The sequence below is a fragment of the Drosophila montana genome, unplaced genomic scaffold (assembly GCF_035044405.1).
Source record: "Drosophila montana isolate Dmon_TW-CO22-7 unplaced genomic scaffold, ASM3504440v1 contig_3200_1, whole genome shotgun sequence".
NCBI classification, from domain to species: Eukaryota; Metazoa; Arthropoda; class Insecta; order Diptera; family Drosophilidae; genus Drosophila; species Drosophila montana.
In genome coordinates this window covers 1,641,007-1,655,458 of record NW_026998080.1, presented here as the reverse complement: position 1 = coordinate 1,655,458, position 14,452 = coordinate 1,641,007, and the positions used below count along the sequence as shown (strand labels likewise).

General features: G+C 38.5%; 1 protein-coding gene across 2 annotated transcripts in view; it reads left to right on the top strand.

Moving 5' to 3' along the window:
- Positions 1-8,416: 8,416 nt before the first annotated feature.
- M7BP (Myosin-7a binding protein) overlaps positions 8,417-14,452 on the top strand; it is a 37,528-nt gene continuing 31,492 nt past the window's right edge. For both annotated transcript variants that reach the window (XM_064688053.1, XM_064688052.1), the window contains exon 1: positions 8,417-8,529. The gene's annotated coding sequence lies outside the window, so the exon portion shown is untranslated. The remainder of the gene's footprint in view (positions 8,530-14,452) is intronic.

Genomic DNA, 14,452 nt, shown 5'->3' with positions numbered 1-14,452 from the left:
ACAAAAAAAAACAACATTACGAGCGTCTATATTTATATAAATAAATATCATTAGAAATTAAGGTGTTTGCTTTACATACCCTGCACACAAAAAATGGACAAAGACTTGTTTATGAGGCCTTGTTTTGAAAATTGAACGTTAAGGCAGGATAAAGTTATAGGAATATAGATATAAATATATATAGGAATATAGAATAGAATTGCATTAAGTAAAATTATACTTATTACAAGAAATTGCATGCTTGAAACAAGTACAAACAATATATTTTCAATGATAAGCCTACATATCTTGCATTGAAATCTATATCTAAGTCTTATTTGGAGAAACTTTGGGGATTACAAAGAAATTCTTAAGCGAAGATAAACCTACATATCTTGTATTGAGATCTATATCTGAGTCTTATTTTGAGAAACTTTGGGGATTACAGAGAAGTTCTTGAGCTACGAATTATTCTTAATTCAGGAACTTAAGAATCTATAAAATGTTCTTTACACAAGAAATGGTTTTTATCTGGCATAAATAAGGAATAAAAGAGTTCTTCAAAGGAAGTTAATATCTTGTATTGACATCTATATTATTTTGAGGAACTTTGGGGATTACAATGAAGGTCTTGAGCGAAGAATATGTCTTAATTGAGAAACTTAAGGATCTACAAAATGTTCTTCACACAAGATATGGTTTTTATCTGGCATAAATAAAGAATAAAAGAGTTCTTCAAAGGAAGTTAATAACTTGTATTGAGATCTATATTATTTCGAGGAACTTTGGGGATTACAAAGAAGTTCTTGAGAAATAGTTTTTATCTGGCATAAATAGGGAGTTAAAGAGTTCTTCAAAGGAAGTTGTGGGCAGCTCAGGATCACGCAGGATCAAAAAGTGTGTCTTGTCTATCGACTTGAATACAGGGTATCTGTCGATTAGATAAGTTCTGCGAGCTACTTGTTTGAGTCGTCTCATTAATGGGAGCTAGGGAGCTGTTGCTGGAGGCGGCGTCTGCGTAATTCCGAGTGCGATTACCGCGGCACGCATTTGTCGCGCGACTCTTAAGCCGCAGCAAATCGCGTAATTATGGGCGAGGCGTACTCCTAAGTGCCACATCATTTCCGCAGCATTTATTTATTAATTAAAAAAATTTGTGTGCAGGCGCTTTATCTGTGCTCTCAGGCTTTCGCCGGGCATTAAGCCAGATTAATTGCCATACATTTTATTTAATTTGTTCAAAGTTTTTTTCGTTTCGTAGCACACACTTCTGCGCGCCGCAATTCTCTAGTTCCCTAATTCTCAAATTCTCAGATTCTCCAATTATCAGGCAAGTTTCGACACAGCAGGCGACGCCGCAGAGTTTGTCCTTTTATTTCATGGACAGCTGACGTTCTGGTTTTTATTATTTTTGTCCCAGTTATGGGCGTAACAATACCCTGTAACCGAACAATTTACATAGGGTATATCGATGGCGTGCTTTGAGAATGTTCAACTGATTAGCAAACTTTATTTATTAGTCTTCATTAGTTTTGCCTTAGAGATTTATTGTTGCTGCATCTTTTTATTGTCTTGTGATATCACATCAAGATTTCTTAAATAAATTTTGTTTATATTTTCGTTCTAATCTAAGTAAATAAAGCCACACGACATACGATGTGTTAATCGACTTATCTGGAGAGCTGTTTAATTAAAGCTTTGTCTAAAATTAGTTTGCAAAACTAAGAAAATAAAACAAAATTTTTTATGGCGTTCTTTACACAAGTCTGCTGCCCAGAATTCTAGACAGGTCTGATCTACTTTTTATTACCAGAGTTTTCTCTGTTTTGAATCGAGCTGAGTTTCCACAATATGAGTCAAATTTATTAAATATATATTACAACGAGCGGGTATACTCCGGCCTTGCCCGTATAAAATAAATTCTCTCAAAGATCTTTGAAAATGAGTTTGAAACCGATCGGAAGATAAACAAAAAACTTTCATAAAGCCGTATTCCACCAATTTACCACTGTTACGGGTGAAATTTATCAAATCGCTAAAACACGTGTTCTTACGTAGAGCTTTCAAAATAAGTTTCTTAACTATCTTAACTAGTTAAACTAGCTTAATATAGATATAGAAATACAATAGAAGAGCAATCCCTATGAAAAAATTTTAGTATTCTCTGTTTGATTTGTTTCATATCTTTTAATTAAGAACTATAGATTTAAAAGATTTAGGAACAAATAATAATAAATAATCTAAATTTATACGAAACTGCACAAAAATCTCGCAATAGCTTTATCATATTTTGTTTAGCGAAAAGCTGAAGTTTAAAGAAGTTAATGATCTTAGAAAAGTAAGTTGATTAATTTTTTTCAGTGTAAAACGAAACTAAGAGAGCTCATAGTTAGAAGCGAGCAGAAAAAGTGCGCATACTTTTAGGCTGCACTGTGCGCTGTTGACTTCAAAGCATTTGCATGAAATCAACATTCAAATTTATTCAGATATGTCCGAATATTGCAGGATATTGCCGTCTCGAGCAATGAATATTTCGTGTGCTCGAATGGCCAAGAGATGTCGTATTATGCAATTTCTGCAGCTGCGGCTGCATCTTTGGCCGCATTCATTTCACATGCGAACATCTCGATTAGTTAGCAGTTTTTCAGTTTTTCGGTTTTTCGGGGGGGGTTTTTCCCCGCCTAGATGCATTTTTAATTGCAAACCGTTTGCATTTGATGGCCGCCACTTTGCTGCCGTTGTCAGTTTCTTAATTGGACATTTTGTAATTAACTTCAATGGCATTCGCCGCTGCAGTTCGCAGTTCGCAGTTGAGTTGAGTTGAGTTCTGCCGAGTTTTTCTTGTTTTTCTGCTTATCAGCTTCCGCTTGGCTCATTTTTCACATTGTCCAGTGGACTTTCATTGGGCGCGCGCGTGTCCTTTTTGGGGACAACAGCACACTTTGCTCTTTTGTTTTTTTATTTATGTGCCGCTCGTTAGTTTCTTTTGGCGGTTTGCTTATTTATTGGTGTTGCTGCAACTGTGTGGCAAGGTCGCATTTAGCTGCAGATTTGCTGTAATCGGTCAATTGATTGCACGCTGCACTCGAGCGTGTCCTAATTGATAACAATGGGCGCTAGTTTATTTATTTCAGGTTTAAAGTTAAGCTAACATTTCTGCCGGCTCTCTAACAGGAAGTGTCCTAGTTTCCAAGTCCAATCAATGATTTGGCCCAGCCATTGTGCTCTATTATTGCAAGTGCCCCTAAGCTACACTTTGCGAAAATTTAACAGGGCTATAAATGTGCTTAAAATGCAGCCCAGGCTTAAAATTCTTAATCTGAGCACTAAAATCTTATGCCAAGAAATATTTTAAAAACAAAATTCCTAATAACAAGATTAAGTTTTTCTTCTTAATTGCAAGAATGCTGTAATTTTATTAATAAATGCTTTTTTTTTGTAATACATATCTTTAGAACCATAAACCTTGTCAAAATGCAATCCAGGTCGAAAATTCTTAATCTCAGCAATAACATCTTCTGTGAATAACCTTTTTTGAATACCAACACCCATTATTAAAAGATTTAAAGGATGCTCTCATTTTACAGGAATAACTTTTACGCTTGTTTCAAGCATCCTTATTACTGTAATAAACATCTTTCACGTCATATAAGAATTTCCTCTTAAAATTACAGCTCATTTATTAAATCAAAGCTGAAACTTGCTCAGAGAATTTTCCCGTACGAAATAAACTCGATATTTTAAGGAGAACGTCGTGTAAATTGTATCCTGGTCAAGCTCTAATTTATAGCATTACTTTTCGCAAAGTGTACGTGTCAGAAACTTTTACTTTACAATTTGCTTTTAGTTTTTCGCCCGCTTCCAATTTGTTTCCTTCCTGTTGATCTAAGCTTATTTAAAGCCCTTCGCTTGCGCTGCTTTAATGTGTTTAGCATGCGATACCTAAGCGCCGCAGAGAGAGCGAGAGAGGGAGCGCGTTTGAAAGTACTTCAGTTCAAAAACCTCCAAGCATTGCGTCACAAAATTCACGCCACAGACAAAACACGCACACACACACACATTCAAGCGCTGCTGAAATGCTGCGGGCGCTAACACACACACTCACACACAAGCACACACATAGTCAGACATACAAAAAAATAAACATACGGGCACACAGGCAGCAGACTATGTGTGAAGCTTTTCATAGTTGCGACTCGCCAACAGTCAGCCGTTCGTATGCGCGCGCGTGTGTGTGTGTGTGTGTGTGGGGAAGGGAGCGCTTGAACACACACACACACACGCACACGCACACACACAGCCAACAACCGGTTGGTCTGTGCCTGTGCTTTTGCCAATTGTCTAGCGTCGCCTTTAAGTGGGCTTTTGGGCTCTGCCTAGAAAGACGGCACCTGGGCAACTGCAATGCTTGTGCTGCTTCTTAATCTTGTGCTAAAAATATATATGTACGTAAAATAAAAAAAAAAAATAAGCAAATGAATGCACGTAAAAAAAATCAATTTATGGATTTAGTTTTAGTTGTCTGAAGAAAAGAAACACGTGTTTTTGTTATTATTTGCTTTGCTCTTCTTTTGCCGTGTACTCTGTAGTTTTTTGTTTTTTTTTTTTGTTGCCGCGTGCGTTTGAACACAGTCGCCGCCATCTTTATATGAGCGCGCGTGCAATTAATGCAATTTCGCTTAATTGCGAGCAAATGAAATGCAAAGCACTCAACAAAGGTGTAGGGAGGGGGGGTTGGGGGAGACGGGACTGGGCAGGGCAGGGTAGGGGTTGGGGCTAAGGGACACACACTTAACTTACCCCGTTTGTTGTAGCTGTCGCTGCAGCCGGGACACACAACACAAAAGCGCGCTAAAATGCCTGCGCATGTGTGTGTGTGTGTGTGTGCGAATGTTTGTTTGTGTGTGTGTGTGTGAGCGTGCGTAAGTTTACAGGCAGCCGCGCCACTTTTTGAATGAGAATGATATTTATTTATTAAAGTTTGTCCCAGACAGAGATTTATTCACATGCCTCACATTCACAATTTAAACGTAATTCACAATGCACACGACTCGTTGTTTGTTTTTTGTGCACAGGAGCTGCAGAAATCGCTGTGTAGTAAAACGCTTTAATTGTCCTTTTCTTCGGGGGGAGGGAGGTGTGAAATTGTTGTCTTAGCTGCTTCAAGCGCTGGACCAGGACTACTGCAAATGCTGTTGCCTTTGGCCATTTTATAGGACCTTCTCAGGTTCCACAACAGCTGTTGGATGCTGTGGATGCTGCGCTCTGCCCGCTTCTGCTCGCCAATGCGCAGGTACAAACAAGGGAACCAAAACCGAATGAAGAGTGTCTCCTTTTACTGTTATTATGCCAGCATAGTTGCTAATAACTTGGCTTAAGGATATAACTGTTCATCAATGTACTTCATTAAACCGAGAGGCAGGCAATTTCCGCATATTCAATAAAAGCTCTTTAAAGTCAGCGCCTAAAAGTATGCTGTTATTTTTTACGTGGCACAGGGTGTGTCGTGTGCAGAGGCCAACAAGCACTTGTTGCTGCCCTTAATTCAATCTTTTTTTATTGCAGTATGTTGCCATAAATCATACTTTTTTTTTGTCGAAATAACTCAAAATCTCCCAAATTTAATTTCCCCCTTTCGAACAACTTAAAATGTGTGTTTGTGGTAGATCCCAGCTTGCTTTAATGCTTGCAAAAGTGTTTGAATACTTAAATACAGCTATGGCCATAAAAAAGGGAGCAAATTTTAATTTTTTTAAAATTAAATATTAATCTTGTATTTGTATTTGTATTGTATAAAACAAAAGTTTTTTTAAAAACAAAAACACGTTTAAAATAGTTAATTCCTTTACATGAATATTGTTTAATCAAAATTATTCAGTTTCAATCTTCTCACTTACAGACTAAAATGTTCAGAAAACCTTGGTTCCGACTTTTGGTTCTTAATTCGATGGTCTTTAAGCTCATTTTCCAATATTATTTGAACTACAACATTACACATGAAGGTCAAGATAATACGGCTAGTTTTAAGGGCGGACAATGGGAAATTGATGTCTCTAATGTCAATCAAAAAACTTGAACCGGGCCAGTTCGGAAAATACCAGCTTATATTAAATATAAACTCAGGCACATTTACCACGCAAAAATCCAAGGTGTCAATTTCTTGCGTAAACTTCAAAAGTATGTCTTAAAATATGCAAAAATTAAGATATTGTTATTATGATTAAATATGCCTCAGATGTTGGGCAAATTCTCACGCTTTGAGCAAACTAGTCAATTTGCTATGGCTATTAAATTATACACCCGAATAAACAGAAACTACATTGTTGAAGCATCGAAAGTGGTTGTTGAATGACTTTCACCAAAATGGGCGAATAGCAAATTTTATTGGCAGCTGAATTCTGTCGATTGATGTAAAGATCTAGCACAAGTTTTGGCCGTCCGGCTGTCCGTCAAAATCACGTGTCCAGAGCTGACTGAGGAATGCGTTGCCATTAGATTTGAATGTTGCCTGCATTTCTTCTTAGTTTTGTTGTTAACTCTGTTTATTACCTGAATCCATGAAAAAACGTGCAAAAAGGTTAGAATGGCTTTGTGCAGTTGTATCTAAAAGACAAAAGAAGGTATCTTTTGCACTATAAAATATACACATATATAAATTCTTGATCAAGCTGATATACTATATATCGACTATATTGTATATACATTAGGATACCATTCGCCGTACGAACTTATCATTATTTTTTTCGATAACTCTTCCCAATTGCTTAAAATCGATAAATATCGATACACCAAACTTGTCATCTAGGTTCTCGTATCGTATAAGCAAAGGCAATATATATTTATTTTTATTTATATATCTTTATATTTATATATCTTTGGTATAAAGCTATTAAGAATGTTTCACTTTGTTATTCCTTCCCCCGCTTTAACTTAAACTGTTTTGGGAAGTATAACCCATTCGGATGTCATATGAATGCCCAGAAAATCTTGTAAGCATCTCCCTATAAATACTGAAGTTAATCAAGAATGAATTTCCCATAGTGTGGATGCATGTAATTAAGCTAAAATGTTTTTGGCAGCAGCTCTGCGCTGGTTCCAGTGTATCTCTCGGTCGAGCGTTGCCGACTAGAGCTTTGTTTTACTCTTCGCATTTCTTCCAAGCTTAACGGTCAGTCGAGTTCTTTTGCATTCCGCGATGACTTGGCCAAGGATGATGATGGGCCACTTTGGCTGCCATTAGCCAGGCTTTGGGCAACGGCATTTGCCTCTCCCGCTGGCTGCTGGCAGCAACTCAAGATACAAACCGATCCATATCAATACGAGAGTTCGTTTAAAAAAGTGAGCGGAAAGAAATGCTCAAAAAATGGCCAAAACTGAGACGCCTCAGTCTGTGTCTCTGCTGGCCGGACGACTGTGTCAGGTGCAATGTGCCGGTGCTGTTGACCAGCAGCAGAGGCAGCGGCAGCGGCAGCGGCAGTGGCAGCGGCAGCGGCAGCTGTGCGATTCAGACGTAAAAAGTACATTAAAAAAATACACAAAATAGAAGAAAAATTGTGGAAAAAAATTAACAAAACGGCAAAGAAAAAATAAACTCTGGCAGCGCGCATGTGTGTATGCGTGTGCGTGCGTGTGTGTGTGTGTGTGTGTGTGACGGACTGTGAATATCGCTGTCGCTGTTGTTGTTGCTGTTTGCTGTCACTATTGTTGGACCGCCTGACGTATCAAATGTCTTTCATAGGTAGTTAAACGCTTCCTATTCCGTGCTTGTCGCTGCAATGGGTTTTGCATGGATCGGCTTGGACTCGGTTTTGGCGTAGGGCATTTCCCGATTCATTTGACCGACCCATAAACAACGTCTATTTATAGTGAGGCTTCTTCGGCTAACTGAACTTTTGTAACCGAAACCGAATACAAACGCATTGGTCAATGTGCTTGTGCTTTTACGGCACATCTTTTGCACTTCTTCTTATCTTCATTTACGCTTTTTTGCACTTCCCTTTATGTTGCTTCCTTATGGCATACAAATTAATGTGTCGCGTCAAAGTTTGGTCGTATGACCAAAAGAGCTGCCTGAGGAGAGTTTTGCAAATGCTGAGAGGGGAGAGAGATTGAGTAAAAGAAGTGCGTATGAGAAGTTTGCAATGCTAATTGGTCGCTCTTGCCAGGCGTTGCCCTTGAATTGTGCTGGCCAAACTGGTTTAGCTACCCCCAGCTGCAACCCCTTGTCCATAAACTTGTTTAGCCCCTAAGGCACGCAGGCAAAAATATAAAAACAAACAAGAAATTATAAAAGCCAGAACAAAATTTGCCGCTAATTTGGTTGTTTTTGCTGCCCGGTCGTGCCAGCTGTTTAGCGCAACAAACAGCAATGCGAGAGAGAGCGCAACAAGCAGCGACTGCGCGGCAGCCGCAGCAGCAGCAGAGCTGCGAAGCGATGACAACGACGACACAAAGCTCGACTTTACAGCGTCGACGTCGACGACTCTCATTCGCGTTTCAACGTTTGCGCGGAGCTCACGCAACGGCAGAGCAGAGCGAGCGATACACACGGTAAATGTGCGACGACGGGCAACGGTTGTTATTGTTATTATTATTCTTATTATAATGTTGTTATATTTAACTGAATTTGTTGTTGTTGTTGGTGTAAAACAATAGCACAGAACGTGTCGTGCAATGGGCAATGATAAGTGAACCTTAGCCGAAGCTAAAATCGTTGAAGCGCAAACCCAACAACAACAACAGCCGAAACTGGTGATAAAAATAAAAAAGGGCTCAGGGACAGCGAGGGAGTAAAAGCCATAGGCAACCCTAGACCTCAGAGCCTATGCATTTGTGTGTGTGTGTGTGTGTTTAGTGCACTCTCCTAGTGGGTCACTGGAGCGTGCGATATGTCAGTGTTAAACTAAAACGAGCGACTCATGCGCAAAGCAGACACCGAAAAATGAGCGCACAAAATAAAATGACGAAAAGTGTCAAACGGTGCAAACAAGTGCAGAAGTGCACAAGGGACAGGGACAGTGACAGTGACGGGGCCAGTGTTGGGCAAGTGTCAATGTCATGAGCACTTAACATTGCACTGCAATGCAACCCTGCATGTGTGTGTGTGTGTGGGAAAAAAAACTTAAAAGCGGAAAAGAGAGTTGAAATTGCTTCCGCTGATCGATTGGTTTTTCATTTTCATTTTTTTTTTTTTTTAACGCCAATTTTGAGAAAACAACTTTTACGTACAGAAGAAAAAAAGTAAATTACTTAAGTAACAGCAAAGCAGAAAGCAAAACCAATTGGCCAGCATCAGTTAACAATATTTAAGAGCCAAGTGGCAACGGAGACGCGCCAAGAGACGTTACCAACTTCCGTTCGTTTTGGGCGCCTAAGCGGCTTCCAGCTACCAACAACAATTGTTGATGTTGTTGGCCAAACGACAGTTCGTCAGCTGCGCCGGGAGTGAGGGAGGGGGGGGGGGGTGTGCAGGCAAATGTGTGAAACCGTTAGTAAAAGTTTTATTGATACATCTGCGTGTAATTAATACCAAAGATTTCCCTTTCTTGCCGCAGTACATCAATCTCAACCTCAGCCACAGCTTTAGCCGCAAACATCAATCATCCGCCCGGCGGCATGCAAAATATTTGTCCAAATTTTAATTAAGCGATTGCCTGCTGCGCAGACGTCAGCTACGGCTAACAAATATAAACCTTGTGTGTACTTAGCCGGCTGGTTAGCTAAATGCATGTACAGTGAAAGCTGCCTTGGGCGAACCTCAACTTTGGCTATGCTGAGACTTTTGTAGTTCCATCTATTTCCCAGCCCATTTATCGATTAAGAAGAAGCTCTGCCTGACACCGTTCGTTGTAGAGTGCTTTCACTGTACGCTTAAACGCTTGGATACTTAACCGGCTTGTTAACTAATTGCATGCATATATATGCAAATACATACAGATGCAAACATTTATAAATAATACATGTAGTTAATATCCGTCTGGCCCATTTTGCTGTTGACCCAATTGCATCTGGAATTGCTGTCATTGTTTAATTAATTATCAAATTAGTTACTGTAACCACTTAAAGCGACATGCAAGGCAAAACAATTGTGTGAATATTGCACAAATCTCAAGTCTAGATATGCCGCATCCAAGCTGCCAACACGTAACAGCAGCAGCAGCAACAACAACAACAACAACAACAACAACAACAGAAAATGTTGCCATTGGGCAATGTGCAGCAGATTTGATTTGAAAATCAATTTCTAGTACAAAAGGCTGCCTCCGGCTCTATGATAATCCAAAAAAAGAGAAGTAGTTTCTCTTGGCTACCGAAGCTTAAATACCCTAACCAAATGTTTATTCACAAACTTCGAGCTTGTTTGGCAAAGAAACAAACTGATTTATGCTCAAAATGTGCTTACAAATTACATTATAAAGGATATAAAACCCTCCTTCTCTCTGTCTCCCCCCCTCGCTCTCTCTCTCACTCTCTCTCTGATAGCTTTTAGTAACGTGTTGGCTTTAAAAGTTGGCAACGGTAGCTGAGAAATGCATTTTTAATTATGCGCACAAAATTGCATATCATGATTTTGGGGCTTTGTTGCATTTTCTACAACGAACAAATCCGCCCAAAAAACCCTATTCACTAACGTTTTCACCCGACCGACAGACACACACACACTCTCACACACACACACACAGACAACATTTTCTATTGTTGTTTCGTGCAGCGGTCAGTCTGCAAACCCGTAGCCCGCAGCTGGCTTAAAGACAAGTGAACTTTTTAGTTGAGCATTAGAAATGTTCGTGACAGCAACAACAACAACAGCAACAAAAACGACAACAACAACAACAAAACCGGGCAAAAACAATCAACAAGTGCGTCTTCAGTCTGTCTTGAGTCCGTCTGTGTCCCGTTGTCTGGAAATGCGATACAAAATCGTCTTGTTTTGTTTGTATCTCGCGCTCGTTTAATGCTTCGTCAGTCAGAGATACACAGATACAAATGTATCTGCAACTGGCCAACATCGTCATCATAATCATCCTCATCATCATCAACTACGACAGAGACTCTGGCATTTCATCTGTCATCTATTTAACTGCCCCAACTGGCAACTGGCAACTGGCAACTATCCTCCACATGTGCCACAGCTGCGAGGCGAGCTCTTAAAATAAGTGCTTTAGGGCAAAAAAAATAATTAAAATTAATTTAATTTATTAGAGCTGATACTCAAAAATAGCTGTCATTATTTACACATTTAGATAGCGGTTTATTGAGATTTGCTCAAATTTTCCCAATAAATGAAAGTCAAGTTTCGCCGTCAAGAAAGCGCTTTTTATGCCCAAATTCTTAGCTAAATTCCATTTAATTAACAATCCAAGAAAACATTCGGTGCACAATACCAAGAAATTCTTACTTGAATCAAGTCAAACAGGTCTTGAAAGTTTTATAATACCGGTAAAACTTGACTCAAGTACGAAATGCTTATTTGAAGTAGTACGAATCAAGTTTCAGACCTTTTGTGCTCATTAATATGAAAGAAATAGCCTCAACTTGGAAAAAATATGTGTTTATCAGTCAGAACTCTGCTTTAAAATTATATTTCTTTATTTAGATTCTATTATATTGTAGTTATATTTTTGAGTCAAATTCACAATTTTAATTGCTGCTAATTTGTCAAACTGCCCTCGCAGGTGTCGTCTTAGAATTTCTCTTTGCGTTTTCAACTTTGTTTGTTGGATTTTGATTTGCAAATCTTTTTAAACGCCATGTTGACTGCTTCGGCTGCCCCAGGGGCTGCGTTTCAATATGGTTATGGAATTGAGTGTCTGCCCGTCGGACTACACGTCTGACTGCCTTGATGAGCGACCGGCGCTCGAGGAGATTAGCCGAGCAGCTTTCTCAATGCTGAGGGCTTTTCGGTTGATCTGGGTCAATAATTTTTTGATGCCAATCGTTAGTACTGATCCTTTCGAGTCCAAAATGGTATAACATTCCGAAATCTGGCATTCTTTGGCCGAGATATTCCAAAAAATCATCAAAAAAGGTTGACTTAACAAACGAATCGTTTTTTGGTCAACAACTTTTTTAACCCATCGATTTTGAATTTGTTTGAATGCAAATTGATAGTAGGGATCCGTACGAATTAAAAAAGGTATAACATTGAAAAATTACCCGAGATATTCCAAAAAAATAATCAAAAAAGTTTCGATTTTCTAACCGACCCCGAAATTGAGAAAAAACGTGACCCCTTGCCCCTTGCCATTTCGACGATTTTGGTCAAAATTTAGATTTTCATTCTATTGATGCCAATCGATGGTACTGATCCTCACGAGTCCAAAATGGTATAACATTCCGAAATCTGACATTATTTGGCCGAGATATTCCAAAAAATCATCAAAAAAGGTTGGCTTTACAAACGAATCGTATTTTGGTAAACCACTTTTTTTACCCCTTTGATTTTTAATTTGTTTTAACGCAAATTAATAGTAAGGATCCGTACGAATTTAAAAAGGTATAACATTGCAAAATCAGACGAAATTTACCCGAGATATTCAAAAAAAATAATCAAAAAAGTTTCGATTTTCTAACCAACCCCGAAATTGAGAAAAAACGTGATGTAACCCCTTGCCATTTCGACGATTTTGGTCAGAATTTAGATTTTCATTCTTTTGATGCCAATCGATAGTACTGATCCTTACGAGTTCAAAATGGTATAAAATTCCAAAATCTGACATTATTTGGCCGAGATATTCCAAAAAATCATCAAAAAAGGTTGACTTTACAAACGAATCGTTTTTTGGTCAACAACTTTTTTTAACCCATCGATTTTGAATTTGTTTGAATGCAAATTGATAGTAGGGATCCGTACGAATTAAAAAAGGTATAATATTAAAAAATCAGACGAAATTTACCCGAGATATTCAAAAAAAATAAACAAAAAAGTTTCGATTTTCTAACCGACCCCGAAATTGAGAAAAAACGTGATGTAACCCCTTGCCATTTCGACGATTTTGGTCAAAATTTAGAATATCATTCTTTTGATGCCAATCGATAGTACTGATCCCCACGAGTCCAAAATGGTATAAAATTCCAAAATCTGACATTATTTGGCCGAGATATTCCAAAAAATCATCAAAAAAGGTTGACTTTACAAACGAATCGTTTTTTGGTGAACCACTTTTTTTAACACTTTGATTTTTAAACTGTTTGAACGCAAAATAATAGTAGGGATCCGTACGAATTAAAAAAGGTATAACATTGAAAAATCAGACGAAATTTACCCGAGATATTCAAAAAAAAAATCAAAATAATTTCGATTTTCTAACCAACCCCGAAATTGAGAAAAAACGTGATGTAACCCCTTGCCATTTCGACGATTTTGGTCAGAATTTAGATTTTCGTTCTTTTGATGCCAATCGATATTACTGATCCTTACGAGTCCAAAATGGTATAAAATTCCAAAATCTGACATTATTTGGCCGAGATATTCCAAAAAATCATCAAAAAAGGTTGACTTTACAAACGAATCGTTTTTTGGTCAACCACTTTTTGTAACCCTTTGATTTTTAACTTGTTTTAATGCAAATTAATAGTAGGGATCCGTACGAATTAAAAAAGGTATAACATTGAAAAATCAGACGAAATTTACCCGAGATATTCAAAAAAAATAATCAAAAAAGTTTCGATTTTCTAACCCCTTGTCATTTCGACGATTTTGGTCCGAATTTAGATTTTCATTCTTTTGATGCCAATCGATAGTACTGATCCTCACGAGTCCAAAATGGTATAAAATTCCAAAATCTGACATTATTTGGCCGAGATATTTCAAAAAATCATCAAAAAAGGTTGACTTTACAAACGAATCGTTTTTTGGTGAACCACTTTTTGTAACCCTTTGATTTTTAATTTGTTTGAATGCAAATTGATAGTAGGGATCCGTACGAATTTAAAAATTTAGAATATTTAAAAATCAGACGAAATTTACCCGAGATATCCAAAAAAAATAATCAAAAAAGTTTCGATTTTCGACTCGACCCCGATTTTGAGAATTCGATTCGTTCGTAAAGTCGCTTCCCCCCCCCCCCTTCGCCCGCACCAGCCCCCCTTTCACCGACTATTCAAATCGATGGCAGTGTATGAAATGAAATTACCAAATGCGGCTACGTGCCTTTCTAGGTCTTGGCAATTTACATATTTAGGCGTGCGGCAAACTCTGCTCGCATATCATCGGAAAATACTTATACTTATAGTCAGATGTGCCGTGTCTCTTGGGTGCAACAGTCGCGATCGTCAAGCGACCAACGCGGCGGCGACTCTCGCCTCAGTTTTTTAGTCTCAGAACATAAACGAACCGAACCGAGCCGGCCGAGATAGGCAGCTGCTGCAGATGCAGATACTCTGCCGCGGCTATAGCGTTATCTCCAAGAACAATAAACGCGTCTTGTTTATTCTGGCCATAAAGTAAACCGAAAAAATCAGCTTATACTCC